Genomic DNA, 25,190 nt, shown 5'->3' on the forward strand with positions numbered 1-25,190 from the left:
TTTCAAAACACTTGGCGGAAACCTTTTAATGTACAAATTTGTGCATTGCAGCGCATAAAAAATAATCTGACTAGATAAATCATATTTTTAAACACTTTTATATTTTATTCGCCGGCAAGTGCAATCATTTTTCGTTAAATAATTTTATTCATACTTTATAAAGGATTTGTACTGTTACTAATAGTGTTATTCCGCAGCAACCTCTGATGATACTGACGATGCTTGTTATCGGTAGGGTTGCTGTTTCCGATACTGGTACCGATTAATATCGATATATTAAAGTGATGAAACATTACTAAAGAATAGATAAGTAACGTAGAATATAATATATATTTCTAAGATGAAATTACCGTATTTGAAATTAGGTTAAAAGCTTAATAAGAATAAATTTAAATAATGAAACTCAATGTGATGTAACCTAATGGAACCTAATGAGTTCTCACTTAATCTAATTTAATTTAATTTAATCACACTTATCTGAACTCTAAATTAATCTAATACATTTGTATAGTACCCAACCTAACCTTACCTGGTGCAAAATTTTATAACTCAATTGTAATTATTCTCGTCCGTAATTGGGTTAGATCACATTTAAAGTAAAACATTTGAATAAATAAGCCAAACCAAATTTAATATATCCTAACTTAATCTAATTTAACGCAATCTTAAAATTCTAATCTAATATCATTGAGTCTAACCTATCCTAATACCGTAACTTTAATTTTAATGAAACAAGATCTAATTTAATCTATTCTCATCTAATTCAACTTATAACATAACTTAATAATAAGTTAATCCAACTCACCTAACTTAATCTAACCTAATAACCTAAACTTAACGTAATCTAATGACGAACGCAATCTATTTTGATCTAATCTAACCTAATATTAATAGAATCTAATTTCACGCAACCTACCATATCTTAACAACTTAACCTAACCTAATAAAATCTAACCTACTCGTTCCAGCGTAAGAATTGTAACACTAAAATCCAATTATTCCTACATGAAAATAAATTGCACTATAACAAATTTTTAAACGAATGTAAGCAAGTTTGGATGATAAAATTGTGAATGGAGTTAGGTTTAGTTGAAATAACTGTTAAGTTTAAACAGAATTGTAAAATTGCGCATTACATTCAGCCATCTCATTCATAGAGATAATATATTATCTCTAGCTTTAACGATATTACCGATACATCATTAAATATCAATAAAATATTGGTAATGCATCGATCATCAGAATGTCTGCAGTCTCAAAGCATGCTGAAATCTGATTTTTAACACACCGTCACTCAAGTATCGAGTCACAAATATACCGTGATAATACGAATAACATAAAGTAGTAAAGAATATTTTTAATTTGTGCATTTACTGCATTTTGAACGGATTCGAAAAAGATGTTTCAAACGTTTCACCAACCCAGAGGCTGTTGAGAAAATATAAAGGGTGCTCACAATAACACGAACCAATTTTAAATTTTACAGTAAGACTTTGACAAATGTGGAAGAGGAAAAGCTGCACTTTTTATATTTACAATCTTTTTCGAGGAACGAAGGTGATCTTCAGTTTTTTAAATAGAATGTTATATATACTTTTTAATGCCATATGAAAGCGTATGTCAAAACGAAGTCATTCATGTATATGACCGCGACCTTCAAGGCCATGCAAAGGCAAAAATAAAAGATATAGGTTAGCCATTCTACATTGTATTCAGTATATGTACTGCGTTCGTTATTCTCTAAAAAGTCATTTTTACGATATTATAGTATACAAGATACTGTACATTATAAAAATTTAATTATACAAATTTATAAATTTAATAAATTATAGTAGACAGTTGTTAAAATTTATCAATACTAGAAAAGCTAAGTACATGTTCCATGAAACTACTCTGAGAAGAAATACAAATTTACGCCGATAAAGGAAATTTATTGACATAATAGATTCTGTAAATGTGTAAAAACACGGTTAGATATGTTCAATAAATTAAGTATTTAATTTAAAAATTTTTTATCTAATTACGCAAAATAATTCATTTCGTCCAATCACACAATATAATTTATTGTAATCAGTCCAAATTTTGTCCATGTTATAAGAGAAAGCATTACGGCTTGTATGAATTCGAAAAAAATAATTTCAAATCTATGTATGCCACTACTGGTCCATGTTGCCATGAACACCCGGTATAAAGTCACGTATAGATTACACCAAAGTTAAACGAGTAGCATTCAACACCATAAATAATATAAAACATACTCATACAAACTTTCTACTGAAAAAGATATCTCCCTCCTTCAGGAAGGAGGTATCCCGTTGGATACCTCTGCTTTGCTCATTTTGAGGAATGTTAAAGAAGTCTGAAATCCGCCATTTTAACAAGTTTGACTGTATTCAAAGACTTCTAAAACGACACAACGTACAGACTACTAGGCGTACATAAAACAAGATCATCAACGCGGGTTATCGGCAATCTACGTGGTGTAAACAAAAAGTCATGAAATAAACGCACAAAGGTCTATTTATGCACAACCGTGCCATATCCGTTCCGTCTCCAAAGCATCCCTCTCTTCGTGTTTATTCTCTCTCGTGTACACTAAGTCGCAAAAGTATGCATAAGACGTTACAGATTTAGTTTTCGCAACTAAATATTTGATCAAGTGATGTTATATTACATTTGGACGAATCGATTTCTATTAAGAAAACTGTTTTAACCCCTTGCGCTACAATATCGTGTCACATTCGTGACGCATCTTACAGTACACGCGTGACGAACTAGACTCACATTTTTATTGTAAATGAGTTTTGAGTTTAATTCTATTTAGAGTCTTTGAAATCAAGGATACTTAACTACAAAACGTGCCTAACTTTTCAATTTTCTTTATTTGTCTTTGCGTTGAAGCAATAATTAGTGAGCTGTGAATTACGCAAATGTCAGGAAAACTGTAAATTAAGGGGTTAAACATACAATAGACGTAACATAATAATTACTATGTATTTAATACAGTAGGGGCTCTGTGCGGATTCAACACCCGCGGTTATATTTCTTGTCACGGTTCGATAAAAATGTGACCATACATTAACAAGTCTGTGTAATCTCGCGAATTTGATACATATGTTCTATGAGTTACACTTAATTGTTTTTATTTTAACAGTTTGTTGTACGTGTATTTATAAATAAATAATAATATATTATAATAAAACTAGCAATCAAGTTAATGTGTAACTTCAGTGTATTGTAATTGCAGTGAATACTTGAACAGTTGGAGATTTGAGAATTCTGAATTTGAAAACTCAGAAATTTGTGAATTTTCAGAATATGTAAAGCTGTAAATTTCAACATTTGAATACTAGGGATATTAAAAAGTTTTTAATTGTAGAATTTGGGAATTTCGGAATTAGAAATGTTGACTTTGGAAAACTTACAATTTAGAAATTCTAAGAGTCTACAAAGGTAGGAATCTAGAATTTTTTAAACAGGAAATTTTGGGATTTGAAAATTTGGAAATGTAGGTTAGAATTATTTGTACATACATTTAAAAATTTTATAAAATTGAAACATCGGAAATTTGGAAGTTTAACGTTTGGAAATTTGGAGATTTCAACATTTCAACATTTCAACATTGGAAAATTGAAAATTTGCGTTTTGAAAATTGAAAACTCTGAATCTACAAAAATGCGCAAATCTAAGAATTTGGAAATTTATAATTTAAAAATTTATAAATTTGAGAATTTACAAATGAGGAATCTGGAAATTTGCAATTTGGTAAGACTGATGTTTAGCAACTTGAGAGTTTAAAAATAAAGAACAGAAAACAAAGAATTTAAAAATAAAGTAGCACACAAAATAAAGTAGCAGACAAGTATATATAGAAAAATTTTTTATATTTTTACAAAATTTTCACTTTGCTTCACATTGCACCCTGACATTTTCTTTCGTAAAATGGTGCAAAAAGACGACCTATGTGAAAACAAGATAGTTTAGTCTCATTAAAAAACAGTATAATCCACTTTTAGAAAATTGACACCGTTTATTGATTGTTTGAGTCATTAAACATATAAATGTATTAAGTTGGAATATAATTCACATTTTGTAAGATATTTTAAATTTTTGTATAAAATGTTTAACCTTTTAACCTTTAACGTCACTCTGGATTATGAAACGAACCCAGCCAATTTAGCTACAATTTCAGCTATTTTAAGTATATCCTGGAAATCTGAATAAATACCTTTTTTGAAACACCGGTATTTTTACTATTTTTTTCCTCGGACTGTTATATTTCAAGAGTGTTCAGCTAAAATTTTAGCTCTTTATACTAAAATCGAAAAAAAATTGAATTCTTCTGTAGAAACCGTGATTTTTCAATTTTTTTACGTTTCTGAATATTTTTTCATATTCAACGTTTAAATTTACTGAAATCAGCTGTGCAAGGTTCGAACACCTTTCAAAATTATTTATAAATTTTTTTAATGACTGGAGTCTTAAACGTCCCAGAAATGTTGCTGGAGAGGATTAATTTAAAATATTCCATGACTTATTCTTCAATATTAAACTTAATACTACATTTCTTGTTAAATATTATGAAGAATTAATTTCCATGAAAAGACATATGCAATTTTATTTTAAAAAATGGCACATATGCATTTGTCTTATTCACCGCTGCATTTATAAAAAATAGGTGTAGAAATATGTATAAATCTTATGTAATTCAACTATTTCGCAGGTTGTTGACACTCAAAATAATATGAAGAATATTCTGCGAAAGTTTCGTCGAAGTTATATACAATTAAAATTCTAATGCAGAACTCAGACGATCCATGTATAGTTACAGACGTATTCACTTATTCAATAATATGTAAATAGTAAATGTATATTTACTTATTCATTTAGTAAGTCTCATAAGATTAATATAAACCTTGATTAAAATGGTTGCATCACAAACGCACTTTCGCATGAGAATTTTTAAAAACTAAATAGATGAAAATAATCATATTGAAAAATTAATGAAATTTGAAAAAAAATTAATCGTACTTGAACAAGAATAATTCTAAAATTCCTTCAGTTTTCTAAAATTCCACACTGCCACATTCCATATTACCAACTTATAATTTATAATTTTTAAAGCTTAATATTAGCAATTTTTTTCAATATTCAATCTGAGAATTCAATTATTTGAAAATAAAGGTATTTAATATATAGATTTATAAAATTCTATATTACTGAATTCCTAAATTTTTTAATTTCTGTATTTCAAATTTGAAAATTTCGAATTACCAAGTCTTCTAACTTCGACATTTCTAAGTTTATAATTTTCCGAATTTTTGAATATTTAGAAGTTGAAAATTTAGAAACATAAAATTTAATATTTCGAAATTTCCAACATTATAAATAATTATATTTATAAATTGTTAAATCTCGGTATTTTCAAATTCTAAATTATTAATGCATTAAATTTCCCAATACAAAACTACTAAATTTGTCAATTTGAAAATTTAGTAAAATTTACCAGATTTGTAAATTTGTAAATTTTTCTATATCGAAATTACCAAATTACCAAATTACCAAATTACCAAATTACCAAATTACCAAATTACCAAATTACCAAATTTTCAATTTACCAAATTACCAAATTTACCAAATTTACCAAATTACTAAATTTCTAAATTTCTAAATTTCTAAATTGTTAAACTTCCAAATTACCAAATTTATGAGTTCGAAAAGTTTAAATCCACACTGCACAACGGTGGCCGTGAACTCTTCGGTGAACTTGTTCTGTCCATCACTGATATAGAACATACTGACACCATGAAATCTTTCCTTATACCGTACTAGCTGAAGTTTCAAGTCCGTATCCCCTTAAACTGTTGTTTCGACGCTCGAAATTCGTATAGTTTGGATTTTGAAGAGTTTTACGGCCACGCTATATCATGTCGAAAGTCATATACGAGAGAAATGGACCAAAAGAGAGGAAAGCCACGTCGACGATATGGTGACGTTACAGTCTAGTATAAATTGACCCTTATGCGCTGAACTGTACAATACTAAATCGAAATTGGGCGTTATCCAATGGTCTAATATTTATCTAACGATGAAAATAACTCTGTTTATTCGTTTCTTTAGACGTATAAATTCGAACGATTGTTTTATTTATCGATTAATATGAAATTAAGTACCCTTTCCATTGCCGAGTAATTACGTACATCAAATGTTATTTTATTTGGAAAATCGTATGATGCTTTATTTCGAATAAAAATTTGTTTTATAATCAATAGTTACTTATTTCAAGTAACTACTTAATCAAGTAACGTTAATAAAATAAATAAAATGAAGCAATACTTTTTTAGTCGTATAAGTTAATAATTAAGGTAATTTCTTTATCGAATATCAATAATAATAAATTTTCTTAAATTATTATTTTTTCATATTTTTAAGCCACTTTCAATACAAACATTACATACTTTTATATTATATTTTTACCATTTTTATAAAATATCAAGTGATTTTTTTTAAATTGATTACTGTTTTTTTGACAATACGTCACTGCTCCTAAAGAAAGGAAGTTGTTTTACAAATTTTTGATAATAAAATGCTTTATGCTTATTTAAAATAAAAATTGATTCTGGAATTGTTTAAAGTAACATAATAGAGTTAAGAATTAAGGTATTTTAAATAATCATTTAATGCATTATTTCTTATTTGAAATTAATTTATATTCTCAAATAACTATTTTCTTAAACAAAAAACGCCTAATTCTATACTAAAAGATAATGCACTCTCTTTCATTATTTTTGTACTTTTTCTACTGTATATTTTATCGTGCTGAAATATTTGCTTTGTACGAACATTTCCTTACTGCGTTTTTTAATTAAAAAATTGCACAATTTTAGTCTTCCGGTTTTATATTTAAGGAATTTGTAAATTCCAATTATGTAATTGCAATTTGATATTGTACATACTACATAATTCACTATTAATTAAAGATTTACATACAAACACACTGTAACTAAGACTTGGATTTTAAACATTTCATGTAAAGAACAGTACGTGAAGAGCACTAGTATTTCAATTTTCTTAACAAAGATCATGTTTATAAATACATATGTAAACCTCATGAGAAATCCCACTGGAGACTGAAACATCGTTCTTTAAAGGAATAAAAAATAATATAACCTAATAACCTCCTATTAGATTTCTGCCTTAGTTCATGATTTCTAAAAATGACAAACAAACTTCCGTTTTAAAAGCATTTTTTATGTGTCTCACCAATTGAACTAAAAATATTAAACATATCACAAAAATGTTCAAATCTACATGTAGTATGAAACAAATCCCAAAAGTTAAACTTTTTCTTTTAAATAATTTAACAATTATACGCAAATAATAAATTAAGTTTTATAAGAAACAAAACTTATATGTCATAAAAAAAATCTACTTATATTCAAATAGAATTATTTTTCTTAAAAATAAGTCAAAACAATTGAATAATCTTCTACGTACATTAACTTAGTTATGTAACATTAAACATAGAAAAAAATATTTATAAAAATGTAATATAAAAAATAATATAAAATATGGCATTAAGCATAGGATAAAATATCAACCTATCTATAGAGCTCTGTCCTTTATTATTCACTTATTATGAATGCTAAGAAAAGAAAATTTAACGTAGAATTTCCGACCACGATCATTTATTTACGAAAAGAAATTTACATATACCGTTACATAGATATGAATATGAATACTGTTACATATCTCACTTTTCACGAAAAAATTACATTAATGAAAACTATTTTTGTCACTAAGTAATAAACCCTTCAAAAATGCGACACTTTTTAAGTTGGGTAAAGTGATCTGATGGAATCAACACTTCAACCTCGGATGGGATCATTACGGCCGTTTCCATGTCTTCCTCGCACTTTAATATTTTTAATATCTCTATACTAAAATGTTAAGAAACTTATGACAATTTAAGAATTTGAATTCAAGAACATGGATATTTAGGAATTTACAGATTTAAAAATTTGACATTTCAAACTTAGTACCTTGAAAATTTCAAAAGTTTTAACGTGGAATATTCTAGAACAAGATAAGGAACGGTCAAGTTATAGGATGCTCGGAGATGCGGTAACGTCGAAAGAAAAACAGCAAAGCCAAGTGGGTACAGTGGGGGTTGTTCCCCTACGGCTCAGTAGAATGAGAAAGTAGGAATGATAGCCAAATATGGTCCGCAAGCCGCCACTTGGCCATGGCTTGAGAAAGAAACATTTTTCTTTAGAACAAAATTGCCGGGGTTCTAGTGTTAATTAATGTCACCGGTCACTGATCCTCCTCCCTCCCCAGCCTATCTCCTTACTAACAGTGACACGTAAACAAATCAAACGATGTCATTTTTTCTTAGTATACTATAGATAAATCGGTTAGTAACGGAAACACAACTTACCGGTAATGACGTCAGCTGTAGAAGGTAAGCCGAATCTTGAATTTTCTCCGCGAATAGTCGATCTTGGCTTGAATAATTTACCGCTTCACTCCCGAGTGAAAATCACGTACATGTGGGCGCGCGATCACGCACACATACGCACGGGTCCACATATGTGACTATACCAGCCGATCTATTTATAAATTCTATATCGATTTTAAAAACTTTCGCAGAACACGCTACTCCACAACATTACTGTATGTTGCGAACTTTGCTTCTCACAGGTTTTTCTTTTACTAATATTTCTTCTTCTTTATCATTTCCCTTCTTAATTCACTCACTGCCTTTTCTTCATTTCGTTGTTACTCCTTGTTCCTGTCGTTTTCGTTTAACTCTCTTTCTTCTTTGTTTATTACGTACACTTTCATGCGTTCCACACAACTTAGGTATCGTAGTACACTCGTAAAACACAATTTAATCGACTTTCGAAATTCCTTTCTTATGTTGTTGCTCCAGCGACGATTTCTGCGGATAACAGTTGGAGAAACATGAAATTAATGCTTTAGCGTTTATCCTCTTCGCGAATTAAATATGGACGGTACATAAAAAGAAGCGCGATCCGTTTCTGTCCGCGTTTCTGTTTTAAATTTATACAGACACAAAAAACATTGATTACATGATTTGAAAAAATCTAAATCCAAAATTTCAATGAAACCACATATTGCATATAAGCGTGTTCGATTGAAGACTGTCAAATTTTAATGTAGAATGAAATTAAGAACTTTTAGGTTATGTACAATCATTACGCATGTACAATACAAAAAAAAACTGTGTGCGTGGTCAACATGCGCGTTAGAAGTGAAATTTAATACGAATAGAAATTTGGGCTTTTTAAATGGAGGCATGTAAAAATTAAAAAATTCGGGAATTCGTGAATTTATTTGTAGTTTTTGTAAATTTGTAAATTTCTCAATTTTGACATTTGGAGATTTGTAAATTTTGTGTACTTGTATATTTGTAAATTTGTAAATTTGAGAATTTAGAAATTTGGGAATTTAAAAATATGAAAATTTGAGAATTAGAGAATTTGGAAATTGAAATATTAGAGATCTAAGAATTAAAAAATTTTAAAGTTTGGAAATTTAGACACTTGGAATGTTGGAATCTGAAAAATATGAAAATTTGGAAATGCACTAACTCGGGAATTTAAAAATGTAGGTATTTGAAGATTTACAAATTTTTTAATATAAGCATTTAGGAATTTGAAGATACATACATTTGGAAATATGAAAATTAGTCAATTTTGGGGATACATAAATTTAGAAATATGAAAACTTATGAATTTAGAAATTTGAGAATTTGTCATTTTTAGAATTATAAAATTTTAAATTTAAGAATTTAGAGATTTGAAAATTTGAGTATTTGGAAATTTGGAGATCTGAGCATTAGGAACTTAGAAATTAGACAATTTGAAAATGTAGAGATTTGGGAATTTGAAAGCTTAAAACTTTGGGAATTCGGGCTCAGATTTAATGGTCGACCGTAACACTCGCGTGCTAAATTGCGGACATAAATTTCACTTCAAAAATTACTCTTTTCAGGAAAAACCGTGTACCGCTTTTTTTGCAACACAAAAATTTAAATAATTCCCCAATCACTATTCAGAATTATTTTAGCGTGTTTAAAAAAGTATACCTTCATTAGTGTGGAGTAACGCGACGCGGCTTTTACGTGACGAATTCTCGTTTGCATTATCCTTTCGCCGACGTTTTTTAATTGCGTGTCACCGTTTACTACTCATTATGAACATTTAATCGAAATAAAGGGCAAAAAAAAGAATGATAGAAAATAAACGATCTGATTGTTTTAGCTCGAAAAGGAGAAAATCGAGGTGGAACTAAATCAAATAGGAAAAAAGGGAGGGGTGAAAAGGTGATCGCGAAAGATGCCGCGTTGCCGTCGCTGCGAACGCCAATTTTGTCTTCTTTTAACCGACTGACCCTATCACCGATTGGGCGGAGCGCGTTGCACTCCACTTGTTCTCACAACTTCCGGTTCAGCTGTTCGCACAAAGGTCCGCATATCTTTCAGTGCCCCGCTCTCCACGAGAGTCTTGGCTACTATTTCTCTGTCTCCTGCTTTCTCTTTCTCTACTAACACTCGGAATCAGTGCGGATATATCTCGTAGAAATGCAACCGCTCGAGAATCTCATCACTGCCACGTGGCTTACTACACTGAACGCGAACACTGTATTCCACTCCCGGTTTCTCGTTGCCGTTAAAAACACTATCATTTCCGCTGTTGTTGCCAGTAGCAACTTGTATATCGATGTTGTTGTCGCTGCTACTACTGTTGCTGATGCTATTACCGCTACCGCTACTGTCGTTACTGCTACGATATTCGTTATCGCTTCCACAGTGTTGTAATGTTATCGACAGACCCGCTTTCATCGCGGTTCTATCGCGCTGTCGATGAACCGTTATTTCGCAGTTCTGAAGCGACGACGTTTCTTCGCTGGTAACCTAGCACAGTGCGTGTACGATGCACGCACTGTGCACGTTTCCCGCGCACGTGAGCCAGCGCCTCTAAGGGAAAAGAATATTGGATGACTTTCAATATGGCAGAACGAGAAACAGATACACGCGCGCGGTTTTCACGCGTACACGTAATCACACGTACTCACACGCGCACATTCAACTTGACTACCGTACGAAAAAAAAATAACCGAATCTCAACGTTCTGCTTTACAAGTTTTTTTTTTTTAATATCGTTCGATTTTTATCTTTCACTGCTCTTCAGTCACTATTTCTCCTTTTTTATTTCCTACGTTTCGTTTCCATCCGTCCACCAATAACGTATGCTCAACGTCGTCAGATGTGTGTTTAGTCGTGCGTCTTTCTCTTTTCAACGTGTAACCATGGCTCTCAAAACTTTCACACGACCACTTCATGCGTTCAGATGTTTCATGATCAGCCCACCACTCTTCGTTCTTGTGTCTTTGTAACAGCGGTGGCAGCAACGGCAGTAGCTCGGCAGTGTTCCTGCAAACAAAATTGTTCTTTATTGACACTTTATTTCTTTGTTTTACTTATCAACAACTACGTAATTTTAACATTATTTTGTATTTAGATGTGTCTCTTTTTTTTGCTTAAATTATCACCGATGTTATCAATGTCTTTAACCCTTAACTGGTGAGCAGTCTAGGAGACTTTGACTCTGTCTAGATATGACTTTTTTAGACTATGCATGCACAGTGACGTAAACAATTTTTTACAATTCCGAAACAATTTTTACAACAGATAAAGAAATAAACGATATTTCGGTTTGTAATGAGTTTATTTCCAAATAATTCTGTTAATTAGTTGTAAAATTGCAATTAGTACAACATTTTACTTTACACCAATATGGCGTAATTTTGAATGACGTCGGAAAATCATTTTCGAATATTTTTTGACGTTTCGTTATGTTATGTTATGGTTTCCAGAATAATAAACTTCAAAATCTTTCAATATATTAGTAAGGAAATTCGTTCAGCAACATAATGATAATTTCAACAACTTTTTCATTAGTTTAATAACCAATGAATGATATAAATTAATATAATGTTAAAATAAATTATTATTAGTATTCTCTGGCATTGTTAATGTATAAATATATAGCATAACGGTTGAAAGTAAGAAATACATAATAATAATGTTAGCAATACTGAATAATGTATTTATTAACTTATAATATTCATTGGTTGTTAAATTATTGCACTAAAACAATTGGTTTACAAATGTACTTAAACATTTTTTAACTCATTTTTCTAAGAAACGAAGCCGAATATAAAAAATATTTTTCAATTTCGACTTATTTTTGCACGCAGAATCGCCATACTTATCTACCACAATTTTCGGGACCTTTTATATAATAGAATTTCAATAACATTGAATACTGCATTATAATAATCAGACATTTAATCTAAATCTAACTCAAGACTAACTCAAGTTCAACTAATACATTTTCGTAGTTTTTATTCAATTTATTTTTATCATCCGAATACATAAAGAATACAAATCTTCATAATTTTTAGAAAATGTGAAAGTCTTTAAGCGCATGTCCCTAAACTAGGGGTAAATCCTCCGTTTGCTCAAAGTTAACAGCGTTACTGCCCGTCAGGTGCGCCCCGTGTTCACATGCATTACTCATGCAGGCACATTTTCATCACTCCGTCGCATAGATAATCAATGAATGTATAGCTGTGTTCACCTGCGAATTATTGAGCGACTACCATAATTTCTAGATTAATAATTTATACAAAATATTGACTGTAAAAATCTGTGTTATAAAAAAAAATTGTGTTCTAATACAATAATAACCATGTATGCGCTTTTACCCAATGAACATTTTAAAGAAAAAATTGATTCACTAACAAAATTTAGAAACACGAAACAAATTTAAAAAGAAAATATTATGTAATATTTTGTAATAAGCAATCCACCCAACAATAATGCTTCTAATGATTTATGAATATACGCATAATGGCAAACATCCAAAACAACAGTACATGTACATATATTTCGTAACACAATAAAAACGAATTAAAAGTTTTTAAATGAAAAATCACAAATGTGCAGAATGTAAGAAACGTGAAAAGTCTAAGCTATGCAAATTGAAAATAGAGTTTCTTGTGATTTATATTTCGTTAGTTAATAAATTATATTATATGGATTCTATGAATGATAGAAATTTGGTGATCGCATACATAGGTCATTAAGCACATAAATATCGAAAATTGATGTGCAAACTAATATTTGGTGATCACAAAATATACGAGTACTAAATTTAAATGTAACTTCTGCATAATATGTATTTCGCTCTCTTACGATTAATATTTGAACGCCACATACCGGAAGTTAGATCTTGAAACATTCAATCTTATCTTCAAAGTGAAATATCAAGTTGAAAACAGAAAGGTTAAGGACTTGTATCTCAATTACTGCAAGTAAAAGTTTTACTGAAGTATTTTAGAACTGATGTGTTTTAAGTATAACTTAAAATAAATATTGCTATATTCTATCTATACTATTGCATAAAGGAGAACGGTATTAACGTGTTCTGCCAATTACATATTAACACGCATACAATTTTCTCGGTATAGTTATCAGATATCGTGTTTAAAGCTGAAATATGTAATTACGCAATAGAAGGAATTGATATTTATAACCTTTGTTCAATAAATAATTTTTGCCAATTAATAATAGTTGTAAAATACCATGTATTACGTAAACTCAGTAACTTTGATGTTATCTAATCTTTTTATACTTTCCGCGACAAGAATGGAGGTCTTTTACCTTGCAACGTAAATCTACAGCTTATATTTCGTAAAGTGTATTAACAATGCATTTGTAAGTCTTGACTTACGAAAAATGGCGAAATAATGAGACACAACTAAAAGACAAATTAATGCAAACTACAAGAACAATTATGAAAATTTGGCAAAAAGAGATTTAAATTTTTAACTGACGTTAACAGCAAAAAATAATTTTATATTTGTATTAGAAAAATTATATATTAGTACAAATTTTTAAATGGGTAAATAACTATCATTAGTGTATTTCTTTATCTCTTTTCCTGGGTGTCTGTATTACTAAATTATTCGATTCTTGAATATTTTATTTTGAAATACCCTTCTCCAAAATTTTTCATAATCAATTTTTAACTAAGAACTTTAATTCCACACTAATGGATTCTATTTCAATCGAGTTAAAAATATTACAATAGCATTTTTAATTAGATTTATACGTAACAGAATAATTACGAAATATATCAATTTTGTTTTATCGACGTCACAGTGTATTAGAAATTATAATTAAAATAATAAATATAGCACAACCTCATTCAATTCATCCAGTGCCAACGAGTGTAAGAGAAATATTCATGACGCCTTCAATTTCGATTTTGAAAATACTTCACAAATATTTGCAAGCGAGCGAAATTATCAAATTTTTCTTTATCGACAATATCTCAAGTTTCATACGTTGAATTATTCTCAAATTTTAATCGTCTCGACAAATATTATAAAGGCAAATTTCGTAATTTGTTAGAATCATATTATAGTTATCTGTAAACATTTGTAGACCAGCAGTGAAAATGTTTTAAAAAACTTGTAATGTGATACTTATTGATACACATGAAAAAAAGAAGAAAAATTCTATAATTGAAATGTATATGAAAATGTTAATTCTATAGTGGTATATTGATAACTAAATACAATTGTAATAATTTCTTGATATCAATTCATTTATTGAATAAGTTGAAAAATATATACATTTCATTCCTGAATTGATTAAATTAAGATAACTATTATAATTGAAATAATGTACTATAATTCTGATTTTTTAACAAACTTCAACTTGATAGAACCACATTCAAAATAAATGCTATGAACTAACAGTTTGAACTCATGAAACAGAGTGAAAAGGCTTAATTTATTCATTAATAGTTTTATCAACATTAATTATCTGTTTCATATACGAATACATGAAATGTGCAATTAAAAGTTATTCATGGATACTAGTAGAATAATTAGTAAACACTAGCGAATAAAACTATCTTCGAAAACTAAACAAGAATGTCTTAAAGGAAGACAGATGTCGATCTAATGGTAAAATTCGCGTTGTTAACATAATCGTGAAAATTTCTTTAAAAAAAGTATGTACGTACTAGTCAACATATAACTAATCAATTTATGGCATTTCTATTAGTACAGAAATGGAAATGTGATTATGTACAATAAAAGCTCTGGTTTTCTTTTCCAAACATGCATTTATTACTAACAACTTTACAATAGTAATTCAAAAACAGGTCCAAACTGATCATTCAAAAATCTACTTATTTAAACTGAATTTTTAAAATTATTCCATACACAATTTAAAACAAAAAGTTTATATTCCTCGATAAAACTACAATGAATACTGTTATACAACTTTAGTAAGAATAAGCACGTAATTTCAAATACAATGTTTTTCATTTGTCAAAAACTCCGCAAATTTCTTATTGATTGTAATACGAATATGTTTTTACAAAACGAATAAAATTTCTACGGCAAAAAATTCCCGAAGAAGATCGAATTCTATTTTAAAATATCTGATACAGGGACGTTAGAATAACAAGTAATAATAACTAATACAGCAGTGTGCGAAGTGTACAAGAATTCATTCCATTCCCGTTGAATACATTCCATCCGAATTATTATTATCTTGCTAAACCTAGAACGGTCGATAGCTCCGCAGTCGTTGTGACTCAAAGTCGGGCCGAGTCGAACCGAGAAGAGTCGAATCAAACCGAACTGGACTGTGTAGTTTTGTAGCGCGTCAACGCGTAAAAAGGGCAAGTGCGAAGCGATAGATCATCCCAATGAAAGGATTGCATGTATATGTATATGCCCTCACTAGAAAGTCTTTCTTTCATTTCGATACTTTTTCAACGAATTATGCCAACCAATGGTGACGAACAATTTTCAGCGTAATTTTAAAATATACCGCAACGATAGAAAGGTACGCGCTAATGAACAAGACAACGGTATCTCTACAATACATATAATGTGCGTAACTTATTCAGGTTGTGCATTCAATGGACCAAAATATGCATTACTAATTTTATTCTAAAAATATGAAATGAAATAACATATGTTTTCTATTGTAAATAAAATATAAAAGTTATATCTAATTTATAATTGAAAATAGAATTATAATCTTTGAGACTGATACAGAACAGTTGTAACCATATTGTTAAAGTAATAAAATAGTGTCGCATTTATCGAAGTCTTATGGAGACCTCGGACGATCAATATAACGTACACATCTCAATATTTTAAGATTCTCACGATCAATAGATATTGCCAATATTTCAATATTTTCAATAAATATTAATTCCAAATTTTCAAATTCTCAAGTTACGGAATTTTCAAACCTTCAAAACCGGATTCCTAAATTATCTAATCCTAATATTCTTAATTTTTCAGTACCTTCATTCTTCAATTTTTCAAGTTTTCAAGTTTCCAAATATTCAATTTCGGACACTTTTAAATGATCAAATACTAAATCTCTAAACTTCCAAATTCTCAAATTTGAAAGATTCCTAATTTTTCTAATTTCCACAGTTACCAAATTTACCAAACTCCCAAATATTCAAGTCCTAAATATTAAAATCACTGAATTTTCTAACTCTGAAATTCTTAAATTTCTAAATTTTCAAACTACCAAAAAAATTCAAAATTTTTGATTTTCCAAATTTCTAAATTTTCAAATTCCTATATATCCTATAAATCTAAATTAAAAAATTTCCGAATTCCAAATTCCACAATTTACAATCGATATGTTCTTTTAATAAATTCATATAAATTAATGAATATCCTGAAATAGTGACGATATTGACAATACATAATTGATCGTCAAAGATTTCCATTATCTTGCAAGTAAAAATAAATCTGACTTGTGAATGTATAAAAACTTATTGTATTTTTCCTAATTTTTCACATATATCAAATGCTCACATATATGTTCATGCAACATAAAAAAATATGCACACGTATTTAAAACAGAGTTGGTGATTATTCGAATAATCTCCAAATGCAAATTTTATATAAAACTATATTACAAACAACGAATAATTTTTTAATCAAAATAAATCGAAAAATTCTAACATACAAATTATGAATAAAATGAAATTATTTGAAAAATAACTAATAACTTCTAAATCGAATAAATTTTTATTCGAACTGATTATTTGTGTCTTATTTTATATTTTTATTCGAAATTCTTCGAATATATTTTTATACAATTTAAAAAATTTTTCTTCCTCAAAAATTTTTAGTTTGTTCGAACTTTTAATTTGAACGTTGTTGAGTAATACTCAACTTTGATATCACGTCCCTAACGTTTACGCACGTTTTCGTGTTATGAAGGAATATAATGAATGTGTGTTCTATATAGGTATATTGGGTCTATCATGTAAAAACAATAGAGATAGAAAATGAAAGTGGCGCAAATATTGGTAAGAAACGTTTCGTTAAAAAATTATAAAAATATTGTTTTAATATAACAGGTTTATTTTAACGAAAAGTAAAATTATACACAATTTTTTTTTTCATCTAAACTAATGCAGAAACATATTGCATTAAAAATACATATAATGACATGAAAAGTTAAAATAAATTATTATTAAGTTTTCATATAAAAAGGTGTATCGATTTTTTGAAAAGTCATAATTTTAACAATATTTTATTGAGTGCAAACAAAACACTAACTTCCAAATTTAGGAAAACCAAATTTTAATTCATTAAACTATACATTTTATAGTAGTTGTAGAATTATACTACGTTTTATGTTTATTATACAGCTGTCTATTATTTTAGTCGTTATTTATAACTTTAAATAATCATAAGGACAAAAGAACTATTGAAAAAATACATTGAAGTAATTTAAGAAATGAATATACACGTGCGTAAATAAATTTCCCACTTGTATAAGCGGTATTTAAATAATATATAAAAATAGTTAATGCATCAATTATCGCTGGAAATTTTGTTACATTATGCCAAATATTTTAAGTAAACACGTGACCCACATTTTATATAGATTGGAATATTAGAAAATTCACGTACACTACAAATATTCAAAAACATCTTGAGCAAACAGTAAAAAATTTAGATAATCACTATGAAATGTAATAGAATTATAATGCTTACATTTTTCAAATCAATTAAATAGAACACCGCGCGTTAGCACACGAAGGAAAACAGAAGAAAACAAAGAAAACTGAGAGAAATTATGTTAAAAAAATTAGATTTTGTGCGACCACATTTTTAATTCTTAAAACTTTTAAAAAGATTATTCCATTTACAGTGTCTGGTAAATAAAAAGGAAACAATAATATGAAACTTTAAACTACAATGTTCAAAGTTTTTTCTACAAAGGAAGGTGATCTTGAACTATGAATCTTAAACCTCCATAAAATATCATGTCACTTCCTCGCAGCAAAGCAAAAAAGATGAAAATTGAATTTATTTTACTTTATTTAATTATTCGTAACAAAATTTACCGACACAAAATTGCAAACTGCAAAATTAAAGGAATATTGAAATCTAGAAAAATTCCGAATTTAAGAACGATAATCAGGAGACGAAAATAAGTCCTCTAAGGTGAATTGAATGCAACAAGTTTAGTGTGTGCTGTATATTTTACAGATTTAAGGTGGGCATTTATAAAACATCAATATTGCAATATCAAACTGTTTTTTCCGATCAGAGTACTTCACGGATAACTGATAAGGTTCTTGATTCTTATGTGATTGACTTACATAACAGTGGGCGTGTGCTCAAAATTAAATAGTCGATTTAAGACAATGCAAAAATAAGCGTTGAATTTTTCGTGCTCGTGTTTCACGAGCTCAGAGAGAATAACGAATGCGGAGTCGAGAATGCACCGAAGTACCTTCCCGAGTTGAATTAATTCAAAAATAAAACCGAGCCTAAATTTTACTAATATTCAACGAAAATGATAATCAAAACTGGGTAAGTTAGCTATTGAAAACAGTTTTCGTTTTTGTAACCGTAATTTTCTGGACATTAATCGCAGACATATTGTCATTTAATTAAAAAAAAAAGACGAATTAATCGAATGGGTTGCACAATTATCGAATGGACAATGATTACTATTTCCGTATTATTGACTATAATAGCGAATCACTGATTTGGTTACCTGTTCAAAATATAATACAGTTATTCATGTTCAAGATATTGCAAGAAAACGAAGTCAATATATACGGAAGAACGACACGTCACCATAGGTTCAACAGTTACGTTTCCCAACAATATGCATTTCGCAATTACAACTTCGAGAATCAAGAAAAAAAAGGAGCATCATACTAATTCATCCACAAATACGATATTTTGAACATGTAACAATTATATAACATACGTACGATTCTCTCTTTTTTTTAAATTAATCACACGCTGCGTTGTTATCTTCAAGTTCATACGAAAAGTGGTCGGAATAAGATATCGCCTATTATTAGATTCGCTATTTCAGGATGTTGAATACTCTCCAGTATGCTCACGTTGTTCCGGACAGCATTATTAATACCATTTTTGCTACCCGGCGCAGAAATCACACGATATATCACTAGAACACAATGGGTTCGTTGAGGCAACACCTTTAAAATCATTGAGAAGCGAAAGAAGCACGATCCACACGGTCTAAATACGCAGGCAGCCAGACACAGCAATCGTAGCACAGGAAAATTGCAGAATAACACTCGGTCGGTAACTTCGGCACCATAAACCACTACGTAAACATGATATTTTTAATAATCCTTAGAACATGGTTAAATATGTACATTGTATACGTGAAGGGCACAGAATCCAGAAGCACGATACACGTAAACGATCAAATGGAATGAAACGAATAAACTACCGCGGGTATGGATAAACGAATCAATGAGCAACCGACGAACGGACAAACGATTAGAACGCACTTCAAATGTTGCAGATGAACATACGATTGGCAAGCACGGGACACAATATTGCGGTAATGCGTTCTCGGCTATAACGCTATCAAATACGTGGTTTCACTCTTGTACACTATTTAACAACACCATATAACTGTATAACTGTTTAGGCTTAGATACAGGTGCAGAAATAACCGTTTTCTCTCTTTTCTCTGTACCAGTCTCCTTGTTTATCTTAACCGAAGAATAAACAATAACTGGAAAAAGAGGAGGTGGAGAGGAAAGGAAGGGATAGAATGCACTTTAAAATGTAATTTAAAAACATACGTGTATATATATTCGACGTACGTAAGAGAACGAAGTAGAGAAATTACGTACACTTACGCATATTGTACAAAGAAAGGAAGATGGAAAGGAAGAATTGTGTGTATGCGTGCGTGTGTATATGTGTGTGCGTGTGTATATGTGTGTGCGTGTGTATATGTGCACGAGCGCGCGCGCGCAGGTGTGTATGGTGTCGTGTCCGTGTGTATATACGCGAAAGAAAGGAAGAAAAAAAAGTGTGAAATACGTTTCAACAATTTTTTCTGTACACCAACATTTTCTTTGTCGACACTGTCTACAGTTTTTGTACTCCTCGAAGGAGGCTGAACACGAACGAAAAACGGCTCGGTTAGTTTCACCACATATTTCTCTTCTCTTACCCGAACTAGTCCGTGGTATTCCTGAGTGGCGGCCACGGTGATTAAAAAACACTCGCGTCTTACATTCGCGCCCCAACGAAGGGTAGTCGAAATCGTACGGTCAGTCCAACGTTTTCAGGGCCGCCAGGTTAACGTCACGAAATCCACCGACACAACCATAGATCCAAACGGTGGACGGACGGACGTAAGGACGGACGGCTGGCTGGCAGCAGGCAAGGCGGAACACAGGGAGGTCCGGGGGAAGGGGCATTGAATGCGGCAGGGTGAGGGTAAAGTTTCTGGATACGGGGCAGGTGGGGTCATAAGGGATCGGGGATGTATGAGTTGGAGTGGGGTGAAAACGAACGAGAACGAGCGAGCAACCGAACCGTCCGACGACGTAGCGTCGCGGGGGACGGAGGTTTACGCTAGCTCAGGACCGTTTTGTCGTGGTTTCTCTGGCACCACGCTTCATCGCCTCTCACATATTTTTTTATTTTTTCTCCTTATTTTCACGCACCTTACTCTATCGATCGTTCGATCGTGCATCATCTATCTCAGATACGTAGACTTTCTAACCACGCAAACATATGGAACCACTAAATCCTTATTTTACCTACGTTAACGACACGACGAAAAGAGACATACGTGTATTCCGAAAGATCCGAACAGCTTAAAGGTGATAGCTTAGAAACTAAATACGACATATATTTATGTATTTATAGATATTAGTACTAATTTGTGAATATTTTAAATTTATATTTGAATGTATTCGTTCATATGTGAAAAAGATTCAAGAATGAGGATCAGGAGATCGCATTATATTTTCTATGAATTTTAATGTTCAAACAGGTCACTCAGGTTTGTATCGGTATAATAGTCGAATGTATATTGTTTATTGTGTACTATCCTCTTGAAAAACAGTTAACTAAATAATTCGTATCATTCCATTTGTTATTTAATACATACTTGTATTTTTACCGCAGTCTATTTAAATCTTCCGTTTAGATTTTATCATTCTTTGCGTAACATGCAAAAAATTCTTGTCTGCATTTTTGAATGCACTACAAAAATGCAATAAACATATCATATTAACAATTTCTGTTAATACCGATAATGTTAGTAATGTTAAGTAATTTTTGCTTGATTGCTACAGCTCACAAACTGGGTTCAGAAGTTTTTAGCGTGTATAAAGTTGCATTATACAAAATGTTCGAACATAAAAAAGTTAGAGAGTCACAAAGTCACGATGCATTTTTAAAAATAATTTGCTCACAGTTACGCATAATTGTACATAAAATATAAAATAAACATTTCATTTGTGTTCAAGTTAAGAGATATATGATTTTTCAAACATTAATTCGCCTATTATTTCATAGTTTATCGGTAATATGGCTATGGTTGCGCAGTATATTGCAGTTAAATTCATATCTCGTCATATGAAAAATAATTCTTTGATTTACAAATGTCTAGATGATTACGTTTAATTATATAAAACTGCATGTTCACAAATATGCATAAAACCTAAGATGAAATGCTGTATACGGCACTGCATCTGGCACAAGCAAACTTGCTGCCTTGTGGCCGGGTAGAAGGGAAGAGAAGGGTTGGGGAGGGAAGAGTACAGAAATGAAGAGAAGGGAACGAGGGGGTTGTGAATAGTACGGGTAGGGATGTCGGCCGTTGGCGGAGGAGGGTATTCGGTTGATCCTAGCCGCGCAAGTACGAAAGTCTGAGAGAGACAGGACAAGAGTCCGAACGAACGTAAAGGAACGAAATAGTGCAAGGAGGCTCGGCAACGATGCATTACTGGGATACGCATGGCAACGTCGCAAAAGGCTTCATGGACGCCAGGCAATCCACCAACACATGAGTGTACAGAGAACGGCAGACCAGAGAAGGAAAGAATCCCGTTTTACCGAGTTGGAGGAGATAGAAAGAAGGAGAGGGGACCAAATACACGAGAGAATGAGAGATCTACCAAGTCTTAAACAGGCTACGAAGTTTTCCACCAATCTCTTGAAATTTCAGAAAAACGTTTAACATATTCCAAATGCCCGTATTTACAACATATACGCACCAGTGATGTAGTTCTGTTCGGTTAACGCGTCACGCATCTTGTACAACTATGTACATATGTACGTTTGAACGGCTTACTAGTTCACGTTTAACAATTAGTAAATAAACCGGAACCTTATTGTAGTATCTCGGCATTTAAGATATATAGTATACCCATAAGAGTGTATTGTACTCATATTAAAAACAAATATTCTGTTCAATTTATGTAATTTATTCATTGGCAAAAAAATAAAGATATACATCTATGTTACTAAGTTTTAAGTACATAGGTTCATCGACGGTTGTTTTAGATGGAACATGTTATTATTGATAATTGCAAAACTTCAAGTTACATTAAATAGATCGTTCCAAACTTTCTATTAAGATTTCTAATCTCAAATGTACATTATATAATCGAGTCTACAGTGTAAAAACATGAAGACTATTTTCGACAGAAATATCTGAGACAACAATGTTTACGGATAAAAGCGATAATGAAAGAATGAACTACCGCTTTATATTACAAATGGCACGATTGTATCGCAAGTTGCAAATTTAAAATTTACTTAGAGAGGAACGGAATATGTTGTCTGACAAAAGATGTCTGATCATCAATGTCTCAGAGGTGTAGACTATACACAAATTGGTTCCTGTATCATTTCCCAATTACTAATGCATTATACATACTGTTCAACATTTTATAGGAATCATACTTTTTTCCATTATTTCGCTGAAACGAGTGTACTGGCTCGTGACGTTTCTAAATATCTCTAATCGATACGTTATACTCCTTATACCGAGAAATAATAACAAAAGTGGAACTATAAAACGATAACACTGATTACTCGATGGCGAAAGGGTGTGGCAGCGCCATTGAGTCGTTACACGCAGGAATAGAGCAAGTAGTGGGATAATACGTGCGATTGCGTATATTTGTGTGTGCGCGCGCATGTGTGTGTGTGAGTGAATAAATGAAAAAAAAAAAGAAGAAAAGGAAACAGAAGTGAGAAAGAGTGAGAAGGGCGAGGGGGGGAAAAGGATAGAAAGAAACGATTGAAGTGCAAAAGAAATGAAGAGGACAAAGAGTGAGACGAACATACAAAAAGAAAAACAAAAATGAAGAGAGAAAGAGAAAGAGTGAGAAGGCGGTAGAAGTGGCGGAAACTCAGAGCGGCGGAGTGCGGATGGGGACAAGGATGAACCACCTTAAAGGGGATAGTATGAATCATAAGTAATCAATATTATACCTGCGACCGATATAGAAAAATTTTGGGCAACATTTAAATACTGTTACATTTAACTTTTTGAATCATCGAATTTAATTTCATTTTTCAGAAATATTTTTACCTGATACGTAATTCTCCTCCAAACATAATCTTAGTAGCAACCCAGCTGTATTTTCAGTATCACTGTTTTCTTAATATGTACAAAATGTAGGTATGCCGGATATTATAAATATAATAAAGTAGTTTTTATATATATTTACTTAATTGCAATTAATTACAAATCACAATTGTAAAATGTTATGATTATATTGTGTTAAAGTACAAAATTTATATTATATATGCAAATAACAATTTAATAAAAATTTCAAACAATATTTAAAGAAGCGTATTGAAAAAGTTATGTGCAATTTTCTATACATATTACAGGAGAAAATAATATTAAACAATTTTGGTGGAATTATCAATTTTTATAAACAGTATAATATTTATGTCTCTTTTGTATAACAAAAATTTGCATATTGTTTTACTAGTGATGCTATCACTTAACCCGTTATACAGTTTCCTTCTGTGAATTGTATACACACACATATGTATAATGTATATATTTATTTCGTTCGCAAGATGCTAGTAAAGTAATTGTATAACTTTTAACGTTTTAAAAGCTGTGTTTTATACTGTGAAATTTTCCTTTGTACTCAAAATTAATTTTAATTGTTAGTATTTACATATTTCTATATTATTTTATTTTGGTGGTTTATTTCATTAAATAATACACTTTTGTATGATATAAAAATGTAATTGACCAATTTGTAAAACAAAAATAATGAAAGTATAGGTTAGGTTAATACATATATAAGTATAATGTTTTAAATAATGAATCTTAGAAGTTACTTTCTATTTCAAATTATCATTATTTGTGTTTTTCAATCTCCTTTTAGTTCAAGTTTGGTGTATATATATTTTCCAACTTCAAACGAGTTTGAGCATCAAATTTTGGTTAAACGTATTTATTTCTTATTATTTGTATTCACTTATAGCGTTATATAATTTATGCATGTATATACACGGAAATAGGAATATGTAAAATACAAAGAATTGCATAAATACGCTAAGATAACTCGATATTACATAATATTATCTATTTAAAAGTCATTATTTAATATTTCATATTATCTGTTATTCAAATATTTAATAATATTATTTATTAATGCCTGTTCCAAAGTTTTCTACTTCTTTTATTTTTTGGTTTTCTAATTTACTACATCAATTTTAATTTCAATTTCTTATTGATATTTTACTTCTCATTTTCT

At 30.5% G+C, this 25,190-nt stretch overlaps 1 protein-coding gene and 1 long non-coding RNA gene across 10 annotated transcripts in view; one reads left to right on the forward strand and one right to left on the reverse strand.

Moving 5' to 3' along the window:
- Window positions 1-20,758, reverse strand: part of Smr (nuclear receptor corepressor smrter) — a 137,650-nt gene extending 116,892 nt beyond the window's left edge. For 6 of the 9 annotated variants that reach the window (XM_076531785.1, XM_076531779.1, XM_076531781.1 and 3 more), the window contains exons 1-3: window positions 20,618-20,757; window positions 10,115-11,461; window positions 8,441-8,944 (exon numbers count right to left, since the gene is read on the reverse strand). The gene's annotated coding sequence lies outside the window, so the exon portion shown is untranslated. Of the gene's footprint in view, window positions 1-8,440; window positions 8,945-10,114; window positions 11,462-19,388; window positions 19,531-20,512 lie in introns of those variants that run through there. The other 3 variants (XM_076531775.1, XM_076531774.1, XM_076531776.1) reach the window with 3 other exon arrangements.
- LOC143264457 (uncharacterized) lies at window positions 18,718-24,254 on the forward strand. Its single transcript, XR_013038181.1, has 3 exons — window positions 18,718-18,978; window positions 19,201-23,872; window positions 23,990-24,254. It is a non-coding gene; the product is annotated as an uncharacterized LOC143264457 (long non-coding RNA).
- Window positions 24,255-25,190: the final 936 nt, after the last annotated feature.

Source organism: Megachile rotundata, chromosome 5 (assembly GCF_050947335.1).
Source record: "Megachile rotundata isolate GNS110a chromosome 5, iyMegRotu1, whole genome shotgun sequence".
Classification (NCBI taxonomy): Eukaryota; Metazoa; Arthropoda; class Insecta; order Hymenoptera; family Megachilidae; genus Megachile; species Megachile rotundata.